The sequence below is a fragment of the Pistacia vera genome, unplaced genomic scaffold, assembly GCF_008641045.1.
Source record: "Pistacia vera cultivar Batoury unplaced genomic scaffold, PisVer_v2 Contig666, whole genome shotgun sequence".
Classification (NCBI taxonomy): Eukaryota; Viridiplantae; Streptophyta; class Magnoliopsida; order Sapindales; family Anacardiaceae; genus Pistacia; species Pistacia vera.
The window spans coordinates 720,936-744,635 of record NW_022196519.1 but is presented as its reverse complement, the minus strand read 5'-3'; the positions used below and the strand labels follow the sequence as shown (position 1 = coordinate 744,635).

General features: G+C 38.5%; 1 long non-coding RNA gene across 4 annotated transcripts; it reads right to left on the bottom strand.

The window, feature by feature from the left end:
* Nucleotides 1-15,879: 15,879 nt before the first annotated feature.
* LOC116112748 lies at nt 15,880-20,650 on the bottom strand. 4 transcript variants are annotated; one of them, XR_004125305.1, is made up of 5 exons: nt 20,590-20,650; nt 19,383-20,477; nt 18,033-18,419; nt 17,281-17,400; nt 15,880-16,477 (listed from the first exon to the last, which is right to left on the bottom strand). It is a non-coding gene; the product is annotated as an uncharacterized LOC116112748 (long non-coding RNA). The 4 variants fall into 4 exon arrangements; XR_004125304.1 differs by having other exon boundaries at nt 18,361-18,419; XR_004125302.1 differs by having other exon boundaries at nt 18,361-20,477.
* Nucleotides 20,651-23,700: the final 3,050 nt, after the last annotated feature.

Here is a 23,700-nt window from a genome sequence, read left to right as displayed (position 1 = left end):
TTCCAGTGAGGCTTCCTCCTTTATTCTCCTTTGTTTTTCTGATTTTTTACGTCCAAGGTTGGCCACTGTAGTGGCCATATGGATGTTTTAAGCTTTTAGTAGGTTTTTGGGTGCATCTCTGGCGGTCTCAGGTAGTTGTAATTTTCGCTGTATCGTGCGAGTATCTGGGTGCCTGAAATAGAAGCAAGTGTGAAATAGTGTAATACCCAAGATGTCAAAGGTATATTCCTAACTAAAACAGTCCTTTAGGTGTTAATTTTAGTTAAAAAGCATAAAATTTAACTAAGGGCAAAATAGTCGATTCATTTGGAACGGTATGAATCAATTATCCATAGAAAGACATTAGGGGGAAATGGTCATTTTGCCTATGGATAAGCATTGAAAAGTCAAGGATGAGTAGGCTTCATTGCTTAATGGCATTAATTAAGTAATATTGTCTAGTGTGAAATGACCAAAATGCCCTATAAGAATAAGGACTTATGAGTTATACAATTAAAATAATGGGCCAATGCATAATTTTGGAAAATAAATGAAATATTTTCCTATAAATGAGATGAAATTCGTTCAAGCCAAGGAAGAGAGCATTTCTTCAACTTTTCTCCATTTCTCTCCAAATCTTCCATGAAACAAGCTTTCTTTCTCTAAGTTTTAAAGGGTTTTAATTTTTTTTCAAGGACAGTAAGATAGGAGCCTGGATCTTCAATTTGAAGTGTTTAAGGTATGATTAAAAACTTTAGTTTTGATGTGATTTGAAGATTTGAAGTAGATGTTGAGGTAAATGTTTATTAGTAGGATTACGGTGTAAAAGAAGACAAAGGCAAAGAATTTGTTGGGGAATTCTTTAAAAAGGTAAGAAGAACCTCCCATAAAGTTAGGGTTTATGCTAGGGTTTGTAGATTTTTATGAAACCTTAAATTAAGGCTTTAAGGCATAGAATTAGTTGATGGCAAGTGTAGTTGAACTCATTTATTCTACTTATTGCCTTGAATTCATTATATATGAAGTTATTGCTATTTATGTTTTATGAGTTGTTATGTTTGATTGAATAAAATGAAGTGTGGATGCTGATTGTGGCAAAACTTGTAGTATTAGAGGCCACATGGTGTTGAATGGTTGCTGTTAGAAGTGTTAAGGTGTTGTTTGCATTAGCTTACAGTGTTATAACAATAATGGATGATTATGGGAATGAGATTTTATACTTCCTTTAAGATGTTACAGACTATTAAGGGGAGGTTTATTTGATCCATAAGTTGACCTATTGGTTAATTGTCAATAGGAATTGATGTGGCATAGTTAATATGAAAATTCGGATGTAGTAAGCTTAGGGGTTTTGTTAAACCTGCTTCAGTATTTCGTCCATAACTTGAGTTATAAAAATCTAAATGAGATGATTCTTGAAGCATTAGAAAGCTAAGACACAGACTATGACTTTTATGTTTATGCCAAGAGCCAATTCATTTTAGAAATGGATGGAAAATGGCCTGAAGTATAAACTGGTTATTAAAGTTTAAGATTTAACATGATCAATGTTTATGATTATTAATTGATTATTAATGTATTATTGTAATTATGCCATGTACTAAGGTTTACCCATTAGTTAGATGATCTTTGAAAGATATACATGGTCATGATGTCAATGCATGATTAATGTTATGAAATGGCATGAAGATGCAATGTAATACATGTTTTAAGATGATGTATGTGAGCAAGAGGTAATGTAAATGGATTGATAATCCATAGATGAATTAAAAGTATTAAGCTCACCAAAATATGTATTTACATGCCATAAGATGTTAGAGATGCATATAGACATGATGGAAAATGCGTAAGCATATCCTCGTATAGCTGTTGAGGAAAGATGAATACATGCTTTAGATGTTAAATAACGCGTAAGCATGCCTCTCGATGATATAAGCTCTAGATGAATTTGAGGGTAGATGATATGAAGTGCTTAAGACACTAAGAAAAGTCAAATCGGCTACACGTTAAATGCTTCATATGCATTTAGTTGCACTACATGAGTTATGATGTTATTTACATCGTGAGATGATTTATACTCAAGTTAGATGATATTTAGCTATTATATCATGACATGTAATGTGCGTGTACTATCTTTACATACTTAATTGTATGTGTATGCATTGATGTTTTTATAGCCATGGGATAAAATGATGAAAGACATATGAAATAGAAAAGAAAAAAAAATAAAATAAAAGGGGAAATATCCCTAGATGTAAAAGATAAGTGATGTGTTAACAAATATGTTTAAATAAAAGTCAAATAGCACATTTAAAATGAAACGGATCATTCCTTACTGAGTGATTAGCGCTCACCCTTTTATTTTTTATTACTTTGCAGGTAGACCAAAAGCGAAGGATGCTAGAGACAGCAGGGCTACACGTGAGGGGAGATGATTTATTGTCATCTCGATGTTTTTATCTTGATATAAATAATGTAAATGATAAATATTTGTGAAACACCTTTTGGAATCTTCCACCCTATAAATATGTTTCGATTGTGAATTGTACTGATAAATTCTTAAAGTTTTGAAATTATATGTTTGGATCCTGCATGACATTTTATATGCATGTTTCGGATATTATTATTATTATCCTTACACAGGTTTGTTTTCTAAATATAACTCGTTCCCCAAACATGTGTCCTTGAGATTCTCATTGAGGGATATTCAGAGGATACCTGATTGGAGGGGGGTTTTACAAATAGTCGTCGATTTTTTGAGCTCTATCACATGTTTGCTTCTTTTTTCAGGAACCTAGAGTCGAGCTTCAACCATGTCGTCGTCTAGCAGTCATACAATAGATCGAATGTTTGATTCAATGGTAGGCTCGGCAGCCTTTGGGGATATGTCCCCCGAGGTCTCTAAAGAATTCGTCGCTAGAAGCTTGGACCCCGATGCTGCGGGCTTGTCCGATCATGCTTCGATTCAACTAGCCCAATCTCTATTGTCTCTAGTCCATAGGCTACAAAGAGAACCACAATCCTCGACTACCCTCGGGGACCACGAATGCATAAGGGCAGTCTACGCACCGTAACTTAACTTGATGGTTCCGGTGGAATATTCTCGAAAATACCCCCCACTAGATGGGTAGCTACCTCCGAGACTCTCCTTAGGTGCGAGGTATCCATTCCTCCGCATTACTTCATCAAAAACGTACTGAGGCGATTCGACATTGTTCCTCTTCAACTAACGACCAACTCTTACGTGATCATTATCGCGATGTACATCGCGTACATGATCGCATCACTGAATTAGGCGAGCCATCCGTCAAAGAGCTCGTCCACTTGCACAGGCTCAAAAATGGGCAAGACCAGACGTACTACCTCTCTAAAGCGAGGAGAGTACGTTTTAACGGACTGATCAATGTTTTGAAAAAAGTTTCACATGGGATTCCCAGTTCTTTTGCTACGAAGCCTGGTAGATTGGTGTCTTTGCTGCGGAAGCGAGTAAGGCTTGGGCTTCCTGTGTATGTGTGAGGATTATTGTCGAGCTGTACATTCTAACTGATTATCCTGTTTTTTTTTTTTTCCTTCCATCTGTGAGCTTATAGATGCTGCAGTGTTTTAGCGATTTTTTGAACAATCAACACAACGTCAATGAGCTTCTTACACTTCCCCACTTGAAAGCGTACAGCTTCTATCGGGACGAGGCCAATTTCTTAGCTCTTTTGGAGAAAGGTAAGTTGTTGCTTGCTCATGCTTACTTTCCCATGCAAAGTAGATTGCTAATTTTGTTGCCTTTTTTCCTTGTAGATACGTGGGCCGAAAAGCCGAAGAAGAAAAAAGCAGTTAATCCTTAATTCCTATTTGGATTGGATTATAATCCTTATTTGAATTGGATTGTAATCCTTGATATAAGGGAATATAATATCTTAAAGATATTCTCCTAAATATTCTCCTAATTAAATAAATATTCCTAATATTTAATTCCTATATAAATACATATTCTAATAAAATAAACATTACTATTTATTTAATCCATATATATTTATATATATTTATCATATTTAATATATGGGTTTTAATATCTATTAAATTAAATTAAATATATATTCTCCATATTAATTAAAATTAATATGATTCCAATTTTACTAAAAATTATCCCAATAAATTGGATAATGGCGTCAGCCCCTTAGCAAAATTACCAAATTGCCCTTTTTGCCTATAATGACAAAAATGCCCCTGGACTCCCAAATTACCGAATACCCTTTTCGGCCCAAGGACAAGATTGTCTTCTATTTTCGTTTCTCACTTAACTACCTTCTATGTTGTGACCCAAAGGCTCTTCACTTTGCCGGTAGTGTCTCACTAACTAATTAAGCATCAAGCAATTAGTGTTTTCGTACACCAATCAAGATTGGCCTTTAGCAAGGCATCATGATTCCCCGGTAAGCAAATAATTAACGATTTAGGCTTACCTTGTCTTTGGTATAATTACTATGCAATTCGATCTGTTTCATCATCTTTTATCTTATCAAGGTTTGAGGTACAGAATTAATGTCTACCTCAAAAGCCGCCTTGACATGTTCTATATTTGGTTCTTGAATCTGACTACTATTGAATTCAAGCACCAACTCGATTCCACCAGGGCCACAGATTTGAGGTCGTAGTTCTTTAACCAAATATTTTACTGAGACAAGATCTCTTGTAACCAGAAGTGATGAATCCTTTGTTGATCCACCATAACCATAATGTACTTATTGATGCAACCAATCATCATCGTTCTGATAATTCTAAAAAGAGACGACATTAGCCTAGTGTCAAATCACATCGACATTTACACATAGTGCTCTAATGAGGCCCACACAGCTGCCACAAAGGCTCCTTCGGGGATGAAGCAGCCGGCTGAAACTGTCGACTCGAAGCGTGCTAGTGGCGAGCTTGGGGGAGGCCCAAGCGCGAAGAAGCCCGCGACTGCCACTAAGGTAGTTGGCAAGAAAAGCATTACAAAGCCCCGAAAGGGGCGAGCAAAGAAGGCATCCGAACCATGCAAGCTGAGCAACAAATTGGTTCGAGCAAAGAGGTCGCCACGCAAGCTAGTGCCTTCAAAAGAAAACGGCCAAAGGCTTGGCCAAGAAGAAAACCACTCCTACCGGCAAGGTAGGTGCTCCCGGGGCGAGCAAACTTGGCTCATCCCAACTAAAGAATAAGGAAACAGATGAAGCAGTCCCAGCCATGGTCGATGGGCTGATCAACCAACTTCCTGACCATATTGGCTTTGGGGCCGCAATGGCTAGTGATTGTGTTACCCAACATGAAAGATCAGCATGCATGCATGAAGAGTGGTGGAAATGGAGAAGAAAGCATAAAAAAAATTGGATTCAAAAAAACCGGTTTTCAAACAAAGCTTGGAAAAGAGATTATACCTACTCCTTTGCTTTGGATTGATGAAGATCAGCCTCAAAGTAATGAGACCTCCACACTTTAACACCACCGTGAGAGGTTTAGAGAGTGGTCGTGGCTTTTAGAGAGAGTTTTTGGTTTTGCTTTGAGTGAACAATGTGTGTTATGAACAAAAATGCAACCTTTTGCATTTATATATACTTGGGCAATTTTGCAATTATTTATTTTTCACTTCCAAGCCCAATAAAATCTTATTTTATAAAGGGACCCCACGAATTTAATATGCTACCCTTTGAATAATCAATATTATTCAAGGGCCCATGTAAACTAAACTAGTTTACATTAACAACCCAAAAATTTACCCCTTTTTACCCTTTAACTATTAAAAGGTTATTTTTGTTCATCTCATTAATCTTAACACTTTAAGATATAATAATTAAATATAATTAATTATTGCTTGACCATTTTAACCCTTAAAATGTCACAAATTATTTTCTATGTAACTATTACTATAGAAATCCCGTTATTACCCTCGGAAGGTGCTAGCCCTCTTCGGATAATCATTTCTCTCTCTCATCCTTCTCTAACTTCTCAAGGCTATTGGTGTGACCATGTAGGTCCACCGTGGATTAGCCGTGAGCCGGTTCTGGATGAATCCGGAAACCTGTCCGGAGGCCCAACGACTATGGTAAACATCTAGCAATGTGCCATAGTCCCTAAACCACGATGAAGAAATACTTCATCGAACCCATTTCAGATCATACGTACCATGCAGGTAAAGTCCCTCCATTGAGATATCCTAATCGAGTATGGATTCATGGAACGTCAAAATCCTAAACTCGATCTTCTACCGAATTGTCGATCAATATGTCCGGAACTTGTCATCACAAACTTACTTTTGTATGACTAATAATAGACTCTGGCCAGAGATTCAGTTTTCCGACATTTATCGATGTTCGTCTAGGAACTCGAATCCGGATGGAGTCAGCGGTACTCCCGATCCTATATTTTCGAGTCAATGGATCCCCTCTTGACCATCGTTCGTTTCCGCATATGAACAACGCATGACCAAATAGGCTTTATTGTACGAAACATGATTAGTCTCGTACTTATACACCGTATGAACCATACGCATCCATATCGGATCCGACTACAATGTCTCAGGTCAAAGGACTACATCGTGCACTGATATAACCAAACGATAAATCATTGACTACATGCTTTTCCAAGTGATTTGTCGTTATTCGGTCACGTTCGAAAAACAGTTCACCAACCGTTAATCCATACCAATGCCCCAGTGACATGACTATCATCGTCATCCGTACTTATATCAACTCATGATATCTTTCGGAAGCATCCGGTATGCCTACTGTACAATATAGTTGCCCAAATTTATATTGCTTCCGTAGGGAACCCTTTTCGATAATTCATTTACCTATTAAATGAATCATCTGGACAATTCATATACATACTTTATTTTAAATGCATGACTGAATAAAGGAAGCAATTTACATATATGAATTGAAGAACTCTTTCTTCTATTATTTATGATATATATAGATACAAGACAAAATGCTCTGAAACCGACAACACGAATGGTTTCTAGGGCATACACTAATATACACTAACACAACGAACATTCGCAACCGTCAGGGACTTGTCTCCTCCCAGATGTTGGCTTTAACCTACAACTATGCGGTGAAGGAACTGATAGTTCGTGCACACCCTTTTGTTTAGGGGTTATTCTTATTTCTTGCTGATTCCTCGTCTCCTCTTTTCAGTTTGCCATGGCGAGCAGACTTCTATACGAGGAATGCAATGACACCTTAGAGGCAAACCAACGGAAATGGCAGGCTGTGAAGACGATAAAGGAAGATGTTATGGCTAGGGCTGAGCTTGCTGAGAAGGAGAAATAAGCCAGGCTTGTTGAGCTCGAGCAGCTTAGGGGGGAAGTCGTGACCTTCCAGGTCAAGGAAAGGGAATTCCTTGACAAGCTCAAAGCAAGCGAGGTTGCCCAAGCCAAGGCGAAGGCTAAGGCAGCGGAGACTTTGGCATAGTAGCAGGGTGCCAACAACAAGCTGAGCTCTAAGCTATCTTCGGCTCAAAAGCTGCTGTGAGCTGGGCGGCCAAATCCCAAAAGTCTTTGCTCGACCTTGGTCGGGAGGTGGAAGGTCGCCAAGAGGCCAAAGCTAAGGCTAGGCAACTCAGGCTTCAAGTTGACGAACTGAACGAGGCTATCACTGCTCGGGCTTGGGAAACATCAATCTTCCTTGTCCAAAAATTATGCGAAGCCCATCCTTCAATCGACTTCTCTTTCCTTCCCCGAGCTTATCAGAAGGAAGTTGAAAGGATGAGGATCGAAGCCTGAGGGTATGTTGACTCAGACGAGTCCGAGAAAAAAGGCAAGGTCCAAAGAGAGGCCGAAAGAGGCAAGGAAGAGGCCGAGCCGTAGCCCCAGGTCGAGGATCTGACTCCCCTAAACACGATGCCACTAGCCAAGGTTCTTGATCTTGGAATGGAAGTCATCGCTCCTTCTGTTGACAAGCCACCTCTTCCTCAGGGTGTCTACCTCCCTGGACAAGTCAAGGATGAAACTTCGGCTCCTCCACCAGCCTGAAGAATTCCTTGTTTTGTTTTGGTTTTTTTTTTTTTTTTTTTTTTTTTTTTTTTGTTTTAATTGCGTGTTTGTAATCGAGCTTAAATTAATGAAAGTAAATTTTTCACCATTTCTTTTTCGAGCAATGACTGTTATATGTCTACGAAGTCATTTAATTCGTCCTAGTTGAACTTTGGGATTCGACTTTGCTCCAAGTTGTGAATAGCTCGCTTCTTTAGAAGCTTTTCGGATTTTTGCAAGAAAATCTTTATGCGACGTTTAGTGTTGATTTCGGATTTGACGTCCTTTTCAAGTTTTCGTCGTTGGCTTAAGGCTGATTTTCCCCGATGTGCTTTTTCTTGGATTTTTCCTAGTTTAACCTCGTCGATTTGGGATTTTTAATCCGATTTTTGCAAGGAAATCTAATGCGACAATAAACTTCAATCTTAGACTTATTGTCCCTTTCGAGTTCTTTGGTCGTCGACTTAGGCCGATTTCCTTTGACGTGTTGATTCCTTGAAATTAATTTCAAGTGTAAGTATGTCGACTTAGGGATATTTCACCCTCAATGAGTTGGATTTTAGCATGGCTTACTCGAGATAAGTTGCCCTTCCTGGACTCTTGACTCCGAGTTTTTAGAATATCATCGCTTAGGTCGCGATTTAATAAAACGCTAACGGTCTTAAGATGTCAACAACGAATCGAAGTAAATAATGAATAGTACCTTGTTTATTAATCAAGTGTTTTGGCTATGAATGGCCTTACAGTGAATACTGAACATAAGAACGAGTGAAACCCGAGCTGTTTATTGGTAATACCTTCGCAAGTGCTCGGCATTCCATGCTTGCATTATTGCTTCGTCATTGAGGCGTTCCAAGTGAAAGGACCCTGGTGCGAGTTTTTCAGATATCCTAAAGAGACCCTCCCATTTAGGCCCAAGTGCCCCCAAGCTCAGATTTTGAGTACCCTGGATGACCGTTTTTGAGGACCAAATCACCCATTTCAAAGTCTGTTTATGACCTTAGTATTGAAGTATCGCTTGGCTCGCTATTGATACAAGGCAAGCCTTAGCCGGGATTTAGCCCGATGTTCCTGAAGCAAGTCTAACTTTAGGCGAATTGATTCTTCGTCAAAGACTTCTCTTTGAAACGAATTAATTCCTACTTCAACCGGGATCATTGCCTCACATCCATAAGATAGAGAAAATGGAGTTTAGCCCATCAAGCTCCTGGCAGTCGTCCTGTAGGACCATAAAGCCTCCGGCAACTTGTCAGCCCAATTCCCTTTAAGGTCATCGAGCTTCTTCTTTATTTTGTGCTTGATTACTTTGTTCACAGCCTCTACTTGTCCGTTGGCTTGAGGCCGATAGACAACAACAAAACTCTTCTTGATGTCGAGTTGCTCACAGAAGGTCTTGAAATCTTCGCTATCGAATTGCTTCCTACTGTCGGTTATTATTGTGTGGGGAATCCCAAACCGACAAATTATGTTCTTATAGACAAAATCCTTCAACCTGCTCGACATTATTGTTGCCAGCGATTCAGCTTCCACCCACTTGGTACAATAATCCACGACAACTATTGCGAACTTAACGCCCCCTTTTCTCAAGGCAATGGGCTGATAAGGTCGACGCCCCAAATCGTGAATGGTCACGGGCTTGTCAGAGTGGTCAATTCTTGTGGTGAAGCTCATGGAATATTTTCAAATCTCTAGTATCTCTCAAATCTGTGGACATAGTCTGCTGCATCATCATAAACTGTTGGCTAGTAGTATCTCAGGCAGTGCACCTTGTAAGCTAGAGATCTGCCGCCTGCATGGTTTTCACAAATTCTCTCGTGTATTTCCCTCAGAACATACTTTGTATCCTCATGGTCAATACATCGCAGCAACGATACATTGAATCCTCGCTTATACAGTCTATCATTGATGAGCGTGTACCAAGTTGCCTTCACGCGGAGTGCTCTAGCTTCGGCTCTGTCTTCTGGCAGTGTGTCGTTCTTCAAGTAGGCGGTGATTACATTCATCCAACTGTACCTTTGACTTATGGTCAACATTGGGCCTTATAGAGCAGGGATGCTTGGTTTCGAGAGGAATTTTAATGGGATCGAATAGGCCTTCTCATTGTTTATTGTTAAGGCCAAGCGAGCTAATGCATTCGCCTACGAGTTTTTCTCCCTTGGGATATGGTGAATGGAAAAGGATCTAAACTGTCCAACTCAATCTCTACTTGTTGAAGGTAGGATGTCATCCTATCTTCTTTTTCCTGGTATTCTCCGATAACTTGATGGACCATGAGCTGTGAGTCACTATAGATTTTGATGGACTCTGCCTCTATTTCCCTAGCGAGACGGATACCTACAAGCAATGCCACATACTCAGCTTCGTTATTGGAGGCATTGAACTTAAACTTTACTACAGCTCTGATTGGGTCTTCCTCTGGGCTCTCGAGCAATAGGCTCGCTCCTGCTCCCTTTTCATTCGAGGAGTCATCTACGTACAAAGTCCATTGCTCGATCTCTGGCAGGCTTAGCTTGGCCTCTGGTTGATAGGAGAACTCAAATATAAAATCTGCAACGGCCTAGCCTTTGATTGATGTCCTCGATATATACCTAACATCATGCTGACTGATCTCCATCGTCCACTGGATCAGTCTACCCAATGCATCGGGCTTCTACATTATCTTCTTCAAAAGGAAGTTTGTCAGCACATGGATGGAGTGTGCATGAAAATTGGGTCATAGCTTTCTAGCAGCAACAACAAGGGCATAGGCGAGCTTCTCTATTTCCAAATACCTTCTCTCCGTATCGAGTAGTCTCTTACTCACATAGTACAATGGTCATTGTATTCCTTCCTCTTCTCGTACCAATGTCGCACTGACAGCGGACTTTGACACCGACAAGTACAGTAGTAGCAACTCACCTTGGATGGGTTTTGACAATAGGGGAGGCGTTCTAAGGTGTTTCTTTAGCTCCTGGATGGCTCTTTCACACTCTTCTATCCACTTGAAACCTTTCATCCCCTTCAAGGTCTCAAAGAATGGTAAACATCTATCCGTGGCTCAGGAAAGAAACCTGCTGAGCGCAACTACACGTTCAATCAGGCTCTGTACCTGTTTTATGCCGGTTGGGCTTTTCATGTTGAGCAGGGCTTGGATCTTTTCCGGGTTAGCTTCTATACCCCGTTGGTTCACGAGAAAGCCTAAGAATTTTCCAAAATGCACCCTGAAAGCACATTTCAATGGATTGAGCTTCATTTGATACTTCTCGAGGATATCGAACATTTCCCCTAAGTGCTCAATATGACTTTCGACGACCTTTGATTTGATGAGCATGTCGTTGATGTACACTTTCATGGAATGGCAGATTTGGTTCCAAATGCTGGGAGGTCACCCCGGTGTTCTTGAGGCCAAACGGCATAACCCTGTAATAATAAATTCCAAAATTAGTTATAAATGAAGTATGCTCTTCATCGGGCTGGTACATCGGGATCTGATTATATCCTAAGTACGCGTCCATCAAGGTAAGTAGTGTGTCTCCTACTGTCGCATCTACTAGTTGGTCGATCCATGGTAGAGGAAAGCTGTCTTTTGGACAGACTTTGTTCAAATTCGTAAAGTCAACGCAAGTCCGCTACTTGCCATTCGGCTTCTTGACTAGGACTGATTTGGCGAGCAAGTCCAAGTACTTGACTTCCTTTATGAAGTTGATTTCTAGAAGTTTGTCAACTTCATCCTTAAGCGCTTGAGAGCGCTCTGCGTCCATGACCCTTCTTTTCAATCTTATGGGCTGAGCCTATGGGTCGAGGTTCAACCTGTGGCACATCACCTCGGGGATTATCCCAACCATATCTGTGTGCACCCATGTGAATACATTGAGATTCTTCTTTAGGAACCCGATTAGGCTGTCGGTCATCTCTTTAGTCAAGCTATTTTCGATCTTCAGCATACGAGTTGGATCCTTCTCGCTAACACTTATCTCTAGTACCTTTTCGATCCATCGTAGGCTCCTCTTTGTGGATGCGAAGATCTATAGTGTCCTTTAACGGTCTGAGGTTCAGCTTAGATTCTGCGATGATCATTGTTTTTGGATGCGGCCATTTCTGTGCGGTGTTTATAGCCCGATTGTAGTACTCTTGAGATTCCTTGGTACAGCTCCTGATTGTCGCAACTCCTCTAGAAGTTGGAAATCTCATCGCTTGGTAGTGCACCGATGTGACTGTGCTTAAATCATTTAGGATTGTCCTTCCAAGGATGATGTTATATGTGGTCAGGCGGTCCACCACCAAGAAATCAAACATCATAGTTCTAACCTTTGGCTCTGCCCCTAGAGTTACGGGAAGGTCGATAGTACCCTTGGGAACCAGGCTTTCCCCGTTGAACCCATAGAGTGGTGAAGGGCATGCTTGCAAGTTCCTTTCTGTGAATCCCATTCCTCGGAAGGCTTCTAAGAAAATGATGTTTGTCGCGCTCCCATTGTCGACCATAACTCTTAACACCCTTGCATTGCCAATCCTGGCTGCGATTACAATGGCGTCATGATTATGACGAGTGGATGTTTCACACTCGTCAACTGTGAACCCCACTACCTCACTTTCCTATTTGAGTTGCTTGGGCAGCTTCTGTTCGCAACTCATTATTCGAGGAACCAAGTCTGTTCTGGCCTCCCAAGCATATTGCTCGTGAGCTCGTCTCGAGCTTTCTGCTATATTTGGTCTTCCGTAGATCATATTTACGAAGACCTCATTGGGATTTGGTGGAGCCTATTGAGCCTGAGTTTGTGCTTGACTCGGAACCTGGTTACTTTGCTCGACAAGATTCTCTCAAGCTAGTCCTGCCTTGACAAATTCTTTCAAATGACCTCTTCTTATCAAGTCCTTGATGGCACATTCAAAGCTCGGCAGTCATTCGTGTTGTGTCCAATATCCTTGTGGTATCAGTAATATTTCTGTCGATCTCTTCTGCCTGGTGCCTCCCTCATCCTCTCTGGAGCAGGCAACCTTTTTGCCTCTCGAGATACTTTATAGATGCGAACGATGTCTTTGAGTGAGGGGGGTGTACTCTGCATACCGCAGGAAAAGCTGCCTATCTCCACGGTTATCTACTCTCTATTTCTTTTGAAATCTGTTGCGACCCCTGTCGCTGTGGTCTGGCTAGTGCCGCTAATGAGCTCTCTACTCGCTGGTACTTCACGAACATCTAGTAGAATTTGGCTAGGCTCACATGATCTTTACTCTAGAGCTCTTTCCATAGCTCTGTATTAGGTCTGATCCTTGTGATCAGTAGAGTCCGAATGGATTCTTTGGGGGCATCAACGACCTTTGCCTGCTCGTTCTTAAACCTCGTTAAATATGAGGTCATTGATTCATCCCGCTCTTGGCAAATGTTGCTCAAGTAGTTGAGTGATATTGCGAACTATCTCCTCGCTTGGAATTGTTGTAGTTACAGTGCAGAAAATTATTGCCAAGAGTTGATGGAGTTCACCTTAAGCGGCTTGTACCACCTCTTAGCATCCCCGACCAATGTGATTGTGAAGCACCAGCATTTCGCTAAATCACTGACCTGGTGCAGCTATTGAGGTGACCTCCAGGGTCCCCTCTCCCATCAAACTTGCTCTTTGGCGCCCTGAACCCTTATGGGAGCAAGGCTTGGCGAACTTCCTCCATAAAGGGGGAACTTACTATTTCCTCCGCCAGATTGTTCTGGCGAGCTTTTAGATCGTCGAGCATCTTTTGCATGCAATCTAAGTCTTCACTTTGGTTGCCTTGGTTGGCTCTGTTAAGTTGTACCTTGAGCGAATGAGTTCGTAATTCTGTTGCTTATGAAGCTCCTCCAGTGCATGCATTAATGCGCGAGGTCGAGTCATGATCGCTGGGTTGGTAGGTGTTATCATGCATGTTAGTGCATTGCTCACGACGTGGGTCATAACCGGAACGTCGGTCATTGCCAGATTGTCGCACATAGCTCGCTTCGCAGGCCTGCAAAGATCAATCTAGTCTTAAGCATGGGTTAAAACCGGAACGCTAACGTTGGGGATATTATCGAGGTTCTCGATTGTGTCCATTGCCTTCGCTTTCCCTCAGCGGCTACTTCCCTGGTCGCCTCCTGGGGTTAGTTTACCCGCGGGATTCACACTCGTGCATAGAGTTTTGTCTGCGAGGTTAGAGATGTTCGCCCCTTGGCGGCGATGAAGGAGACTGTCCACCTACAAAATTCATACCTGTTGGGGTGGCGTTGGCGAAGCGCGGCTGGTCAAGGTTTTAGGCAATTGGTTGTTGGTTCCTAAGCTCAGCCATGTTCTGTTGCACCACCTGTGCAACCATTGTCCTGATCATCTCCATCAACTGGCCATTCTCGGGGTTTGACGTCCCTACCCCCTGGTTGTTTGCGGCATGCTGAGCTAGCGGCACAGGTGGTTGGTGTCCAATGTTCTCCTACTGCACCTCTTGATGGGTGGTTTCTATGTTCTCATGATTTCTAGTGGTAGTTCTTGATCTGGTGAACACCATCTTGATCCTGGGACAAGTAAATTGCAGTGAATGTTTGCCAGAGTCTTCGAAATATTGGCAGAGGCCCTCTTTCTAGCGCCAAAATGTTGATACAGAAATCTGCACCAACAAGCAAGATCTAATCGACCTTGCCGAGATCGGAACTGTTGTGTGCGTTATTAAGAACAATTAGCAATGTATGTAAAAAGAATGCAATAAAGTAAAGACAATGAGAGCTTTAAAGGTGTTCGGCAAGGTTAAGTTTGAAGCCTACATTCACTATTTTTGTAGTTGCTGTGAGAGTTTACAATATAGTTCCTATGTGAAATTCGTAACCCCTTCCTCATCATTTGAGGGGGTTTATATACAAGATTTGTACAAAACAAGATCAGAACTGATGTGTGTATGATTAAGAACAATCAGCAATGTACGTAAAAAGAATGCAATAAAGTAAAGACAATGAGAGTTTTAAAGGTGTTCGGCGAGGTTAACTTTGAAGCCTACGTCCACTGTTTTTGTATTTGCTATGAGAGCTTACAATATATTTTGTATGTGAAATTCGTAACCCCTTCCTCATCGTTTGAAGGGGTTTATATACAAGATTTGTACAAAGAAAAGAGCGAAATTAAGGGGATTACAATTTATCTGAATCGCAATTCCAATATCCTTGCGATTGGGTGCTGTGATTGCACAGTGATCGTGGTTGATCATTCTCGTAATATCTGGGATATGAAATAATCTGGAGGTTGATTAAATGATTCCTTGAACTGTCCTCGACAAGCTTGTGCTGGGTCGAGCTTTGGGTCGACAAGCGTATGTTGGGTTGATCAATCATTATTGCCGAGCTCATTCTGGGTCGAGCTATATCCTCGTATTGGCCCGAGCTTAGAGGAAAAACCACACACAACAATCATCATGTCACTAAACATTTAACAAGACATGTCAACAAACTTATCACTTAGACATTTCAATGACCTTATCTTTGATTACACGTGGTTCTGTATTAGCCAGCTTGCTTCCTATCACAAAGTGATTTTTATTAAAACCAGGACTTCAACATTAGGGCCTGTTTGTTACACTTACTAAAAAATGTTATTATGAAGAAGTGTTTTGAGTTGAGTTAAATCAAATCGAATTGAATTTGAATTTGAAAATTTGTTTGGTAAGACATGTTATGTTGTCTGTATTACGTTGATACGATCCCTCTCCATCCTCTTCATTTTCTTCCCCGTTTTCCATATCACATTCTTAATTATGATAAGATTCTAATTGTGTTGAATTTCTACCAAATTTGTTCTTCCCGGATACATGTTAAAATCACCTAATTTATCAACTACTTTTCTCCACATAAAACACACTGCTTTCAAGCAATGAAACCCACCTGCAAGTGTGAGTGACCCCACTATTGATAAAATTGTCCCTCCTGTAATGTTACCAGGTTCAGCTCAGCCCTTGGATTTGGAATCCAGGGGCTGAGATCTTCCAAGAAAAAGAACAAAAGTTGATGTAGCCCTCCTAACAGAGCATTTTTTTTCCTAAAGTTGTCATTAACACATTCACATCATTCATGCGTTGCAACACAATTCTTAACTTGTCTAAAGCACTAATTGCCTTTTAAAGATGAAAAAGTTCTTACACTTTGAAACCCCAATCCCACATTTGCTTTGATTCGGCACACGGAAATGAAGCCCACGGCCACATTCCAAAAAAAGAAAAAAAAAGTCATGGAAAGCCAGCTCTCCAAGCCAAGATAAAACCACTCCAAGTATGTCCCATGATTGAAGTTGAGCCATTGCAAAAATATGTCCATGAGCAATTCAAGCCAAACATAAATAAGGTTCCAATAAATTGAACACCAATGACTTGAAGTGATCCGATGTAGCTTTCCCTGAGGTTTATGTGTTTGCCGATTGGGATGGTAACCTCGGGTGGTTATGTTCTTCATAGGTAACAATAAGCATGGATGGATCTTCCAAGCACCTCTCCACATGCTTCCTTGCAGGACAGCCTCTCATGCTGCTACATTTATAGTATCCCCTGCACAAATTAAACAAAAGGCTTCAAATTTTAACTATGTTTCTTGATAATTAAACTTGAAAATGACATTTCTTTAAACAAGGTTTACCAAATACACTTGAATTGCACCTACATTCTCACAGATAACCAAACTACTGTGAAAAACAAACTTCCCTGTTTGACCCCAACAGTTTTGTTTGAATATCCATAGCAAGGCAATAATCAATTAAGTAAAAATAAACTTTAACAGTGGTAAGCAGTATATGTTTTAAAAAATGAAAATGAAAAAGAAACCTTAGCAGTAGAGCAATAACTAGAGTCTAGGGGTTACAAAATTTTAACTTAGAAGTTATTAGGCAAAAGCCATTTAGTGTGTGTCATTGAGTTATATTCTGAATGCCAAGAATTACTCCATTGCAGTAAATTGAAAGCTTCATCCTCTCTTGTATAATATACCCATCTAAAACAAAGTGCAACCGGGACTTCACTGTATGATATATTCATATAAAATAATGAAATAATTGATAGCTAGGAAACAAATGATAGTTTAGAGAACTTCATTTTAATGCTACAATACTTCCCAGCTAAAACTCTTGATTCGTAGCATCTAAGAAAACCTAAGCTCCAAAAACACGACATTTACAAATACAATAAACAAATTTATTAGCAATTATCAAGTGTATATATTCTTCTGATATGGATTATGCATATCATAACACATACAAAATTCAAACTGAAGTAATTTAACATTATCTTCCATCTAAAAATTTCACAAGCTTGAACTTATTACTAATATAGATAATATTTCACTTCAAGTAAACTACCTGAAGAGGAACACAAAAAACATTAGCAACCTTGTGCGTATCAGAGGCCACATGATTTTCAGAAGCTAAATTTTCACAAGCAGCATCTAAGAAATGAGACACAAGCTCAAGAAGATCAACCTGGATCACATAGAAAAGATTCGCATATAAAAGGATAAATGAGTCAATTTTGAAATTCAATTTATTGAGCAGCTGTACAACAGAAGTTTACTCCTATCTAAACACCATGCAGTCAACATGCATCATCACAGGATGAACAAAAGCCTCAAAATCTGATAAAGATATAATCTTCAGCCAAGATAACCTCGCATAAACTAAGTCATAGGGCAATGTTTAACACAGGAAGCAAGCAGTAATATCGTCATCTAACAAAATCCAAACATTAATTCAAGGGCAGGTGGTATGAAATGTTAACAGAGGTGCAATTGCAAACACAAACCATGAACAGGAGTCAAATCAAACATGAAGTTCACCACTTGAGGTTTTACCTAAGTGCCCTATAATCACCACAAACCATAGGTTGACTTCCCAAAACAGTAATAAGTGAACACATGTACAAGCCAAAACTTGTTTTGTGACTTTTGTCATCATTGGTTCAGAATACAATGAAATATTGGATGAGAAATCTACATAAATTGAGTTAAATATGGGGATAAAAAAGCATTTAAGATCAATTCTGCGTTTAAATAAACCAATAAAATATAATGGACTAAACATGCTCTGTCTAGTTCACAGTGAAGATTTGAACTTACCATAATGTTAGTGCTTAGGCATATCATTAACATTGAGTCCATCCACGAACCACGAACCACCAACCAACAAAACAAAGTAATTATTCTTCAAGTGAACTAATTCTAAAAGGGGTACTCAAGAAACAGTTTTCAAACGTTCATTCTACAAACAACTTTTTACTCAGAATAGATTGTAATGGACTAGCCATTACATTATGCATTTGTATAATTATACTGCATGAGGACATTGTTGCACGATCACATATCACTAAAATTCAGCCAGATAATATCTAAGACTACACTGCTTAAACTAGTAAATATGGGAAAAAAATAATAATAATAACTTTACCTCGTTAAAATATCTTACTAAAAGATTCTTGGTGATTCTCCCAATCCCAGAAACACAATCTGAACAATTTCAAAAAAAATGCAGAAACACTTATTCATCAATTCAAAAGCAAACAGCATGAACAGCTACACATAACATAGTTAATCACCCTTTCGAATAGTACATACTCTGATACCAATTGTTATAAATCCACATAATACAACTCACTTTAAAATTGATATTGTAACATGATATTTCGTTTTCCCACTTAATGACTAAAGAAAATAAAACCATTACTGGAGAAAGTAAGTGCCTTCATTATCATCATGTCACTAAAGCAAACATTTAACAAGACATGTCAACAAACTTATCACTTGGACATTTCAATGGGTCTTATCTTTGATTAAACTTGATTTTGTATTAGCATTTAGCCAGCTTGCTTCCCATCACGATTTTTTATTAAAACAAGGACTTCAACATTTAGTATTAAAAGACTCAGTTGTATCTCAGCTGATATACTATTCATAATCTGTGCTGTTTAAATGCAGTGATGCTCCAAGTTTTAATATAAGATATGAAGTCTACATACTCATTATCTCAAAACCTGCATGTTTTGTGGTATAAAATACCAAACTTGCAATGTTGAATGTAATATTTTTAACGATAGAGTTATAATATAAAACATCACAGTTGTAATTCAGTAAAAGCTTAAATTCAAATATAGCAAAGATTCATAACCAACAAACAATCACTTGTTGAGCAACCAGAACCATTTTGCCAGATCAATGTTCAGAATATTAACCTTACCTTCGAAAAACAGAACAAGTACTAGAGCCATTACATCTAAGATTTACATTGAAGTAGCAAAACAATTTGCAACAAAAAAATTTTCATGATAAGGAAGAGAGGCTTATCTGAACAGCAATGATTGAATTCACTTCCATGCATCCTTGGAATACTAACTTGCAAGAAAGAGTAATGCAGAAGAGAAAACTTCTGTACAGACAAGGATTATAGAGAAACAATTGATGAAAAGGACTGACCACATTGCAAACGACACTCGAAGCCTCCAACAAACTTGTTAAAGTCAAGCCTGAAAATTGTACCATTGGGAAGCTTCATCGAAATGAGCACTCCACTGAGAAACCACACAATCCAGTTCCTGACAAAAGATTATATTACTTGCTCTCTGTATGACTTGAAACCTTGTCAACAAGGATGTTCTTCCTGTTCATCTTCAAGACTTTCTCAAAGTCACAGTGTGATCATACTAACACACGAGCCAGCCCCATTTTCACTCCTAACTCCTTGACAAGTGCAAAACGTGATCTCATTCTGTAACTAAAACAGTTGGTCGTAGATTCTCATCCACGCTGGAACTAACAATCTTTGGCCATCGATTCAAGATTTTACCTGTACTCTTGGATGATAGGCCCGACTCATAGAGGAATTCAACGATTGCCTGAACCTTCTGCCAGCTGTAAGTGAGGGGTCCTGGGAAGCGGTATATAACTTTTGCCCACTGGTCCTTGTCTACACCCATATCTTCTAAGTATAACATGATGGGTATTATTTTACCAGATATACTAAGTCCGCATAAATCAGGCGCTTGGACAAGAATTTTGGGAATGTCTGATTTAGCTACCCCAAGATCAAGAAGAAACTCAACTAGTGGTTTGATTTTCCTCTCCAAGATGTAGTTGGCAAAACTAGGATATCTGCGTGTAGCAAACTTGATCTGCTCAAGATCCATGCCAAGCTCTATGAGGTAGAGGAATTGAGGGCATAAATCACAAACTGCACCAACCTCAATCATTCGAGAGACAGCTTTTGGCTACTTCTTGGTGGGAAAAATAAGAATTAGAAACAAAAACACTTAGAAAACAATAGCCAAAAAAAACCAGGACATATTGCAATCGAACCTACAAGATACTGAGATTTATGAACAAAATGAAGCCTTGAGAGAAGGTGATCGATGAGAAGATCTGATTTAATGATGGTTTTTGCAGCAACTACCTTGCTCAGACCTTGTTTCTTCAAGAACAAGGATAACACAGATTTGGCTTCTTCTTTTTCAGCAGCTAACAGGGTTGGAGGCACTACCATGTATTTGAAGGATCGATTTCCAGAAGAAAAAGCTGCTTTTATATCACAACATGGTATTAATACTAAAAAGAGTACAAGAACATGTAAATACAAATAAGTTTAGCTTCTATATGAATGTTATACTACTAGAAGAACGGAACTTACCAAGCTTCGCTTGGCAAAAGAAGAGTTTCTCAGGAAAAGTAATTCGACTCCTACAGAAGAATAAAAGGAAGTCAATGCTCGAGTTAAGAAAATAAACAGGAGAAATATTGGCGTTAAAAAAAGGGGTGATTTTACCATATAATAGCAGAGAATAGGAAATTTCCTTTTTGACCAAATAACTTAAGCAAGAGCTTAAATGAAGCTTCTTTGTGGTTTAATTTAGCAATAACAATGCTAAATTGTATTGAGTTCCCTTTCCCCTTTCTCCTTCCCTATATAAATAAGTGCAACTGAGTTGGAATACAATTTAACATAGTAGCACCCATGTTATCATTCACCCCAAAAACATATAAACAAAAGAACAGTAGGAACAAAGATTTCTGCTTTTTTTTTACAATAATTTTTCAAAACTGAAAAAAAAAAAAAAAAAAAAACCTCTAAGTTGTGGAGCAAAGAGTTCCTCTAAAGAGAGATGGAAAACCGGACAAGCGGCTTGCACAAAGGGCTTTCATTTCCATCTTCAAGAAGGTAAACAGAACTTTTATCAATACAAGACCAGTGTACAAATACAAGACAACTTATATTGACTTCTTGATTACATATCAAAGTTAATGGTTACATTCATAACTAATCAACCACATTCAATAACATCCACCAATATTCCCACCACTCAAACATAACTAACAACAAGAATAGATTCACCATGCGACACAAATCATCACACTGTAACCTGAATTAATCGATTTTAGAATGTGCAAAATCATCAAATTTGTACAAGAACAAATAAATTTTTATACAAACATCATTTTAGTAACATACATTGCATTGCTCATAAACGTTACCATTATCAATTCTCACATTCCTAAATAGTACTATCACTCTTCAACCACATTAAAAAGTCAACCTTTACATTCTTAATTCAGAAAAAACACAAACCAATATAAATTTTTCCTTCCCAGTTAACATTCAAGAGGAAAAACATAAAGAACTCATTTTGATCAAAGGAATGCCCATGAAATTTAAAGAAAAACAAACCCAGATACAAAATAGCAGTAGTGAAAATTTTTAACGGAAAGGAACTGAAAATATTTAGCTCAACTCAACTTCAAGCCAATTTGCATACAGATTTATATTCTAAATATTAAAAAAAAAATTGAAGATAAAAATAAAGAATGCAGATCTTACCAGCATGGAGCAATGTGGAGTCTAATCTTCAGTTGCGAAGCCCTTCACTTCACTCTTTCTCAGTTACTGTCACTTCGCGAGGATTGAGGAACTTTGGCAAACGTTCGGGGGTAATGTTATATTTTATTTCTCATTATACTGAAATGATGGAAGTTCCGGAGGACAAACCTGTCTTTTTATTTTTTTGAGATGATTTTGGTCTTTCACTATACTATCACTAAAACATCCAAAATACCCCGTTACTATCACCTCTTTTGAAGATTTGTTTAGATATTGGTGACGTCTCTTAACACAGAGGGAATGAACTATGAATGTGGTTAATGTGAAAAGATTAGCTCATTAGATTTATAAAGTATTCAATAGATCTCAAAAAATAGTCTCAATATGCCATTACAAAAAAAAAAAAAAAAAAAAAAAAGTAAGAGTACTAAATTTTGGTTAATTTATAAGTGGAATATATGTTGGTCACTCCACTTATGTCTAATCGCATCACTTGCCGCAATTGTTTGTTACTACCAAGCATTAGTGAAAAACTTCTCTTTTCCTAGAAAAACTCTACATGATTAAATTAAGAGATAAGAATCAATCTAAAGCTAATGATGTTATTGGACATACAATTCCACGATCGTCAAACTACAAGAAACAATAACCACTCATCCCTTTTATAGTTTATTGTGAAACTCTAATTTTACCTATCAAACATCAATTTAACTTAATTGCATAAAGCCATAGGGCGTAGGTAGTAACTAATAAGGGTTCAGATTGAAAATTCTATAAAGAATTGGCGGTTCTTAGAATTTTCTCATTTTCGATCAACACTAATCGTATTATATTAATTACCGGACTTTTAAATCTCGTGGAGACTCAAACCCGACTAAAAACTCTCTACACCATCCATCAACGAGACCCTCAATTCGTTATTCATTCAAATCGCATTGTTATTTCTGTATCTGCATTAACAATTTTGTTTATTTATAGCTCAACTTCAAATAACTTTATTGTAAAGTATCAAAGCAGGAGGTCCTGTGTTGAATTATCCACATTTGTTTCTGGGTTTGGTTTAATTTTTATGTTAATCACAATCCAAATGTTGTTATTGAACACTTAATTATTAGCTAAAGATTTAGTGATTAGTAACTAATATAATATCAACGCAAGAGATCCTTCTAAAATTTTGGATAATTATTAGCTATGTTTGTTTGTGCTTTTGTCTTTGAATTTTCGGTTTTTTTTATTGTAGTGAATTAATAAAAAAAAATGAATTTTATGCATTACACTTGAATAGGCAAAAATATTGGAAAAATCTAAGCATCCATGACCTCAATACTTCGACAAAGACTCGCTGGAAATCTGGGAAGAAAGATGGCAACATTAACCCCGACTGTTTGAAGTACTCGGGCAGTCAGCTGGAGATTTGTCTTCTACACTGCAACTTACATTTATTGGGAAGTGAGTTAAGACCTTACCTATGCTATCACCTGATGTGCAAAATCATTACTGGAGAAAGCAAACATTAAACAGGACATGTCAACAAAATTATATTACACTTGATTCTGTATTAGCCAGCTTGCTTCCAATCACAAAGTGTTTTTTCTTGATATAATATTCCTAACCTGTGCTCTTTAAATGCAGTGATGCTTCAAGTTTTAATGTAAGTCTACATTCTCGGTATCTCAAAACATGCATGTTTGTGATATAAAATATCAAACTTGCAGTGTTGAATGTAATATTTTTAACGACGGACTTATAATATAAAACGTCACACTTATAATTCAGTAAAAACATCTGCTTGAGAGTTTTATAATAGCGGTTATGAGGGTAAATCATCGTAACGGTTTTGAGGGTAAACCACCATAGCGGTTTTAAGGGGTTTTTAATAGCAGTTTTTAAAACACTCAACCTGTGTTTGGGATTATATTTTTCAAC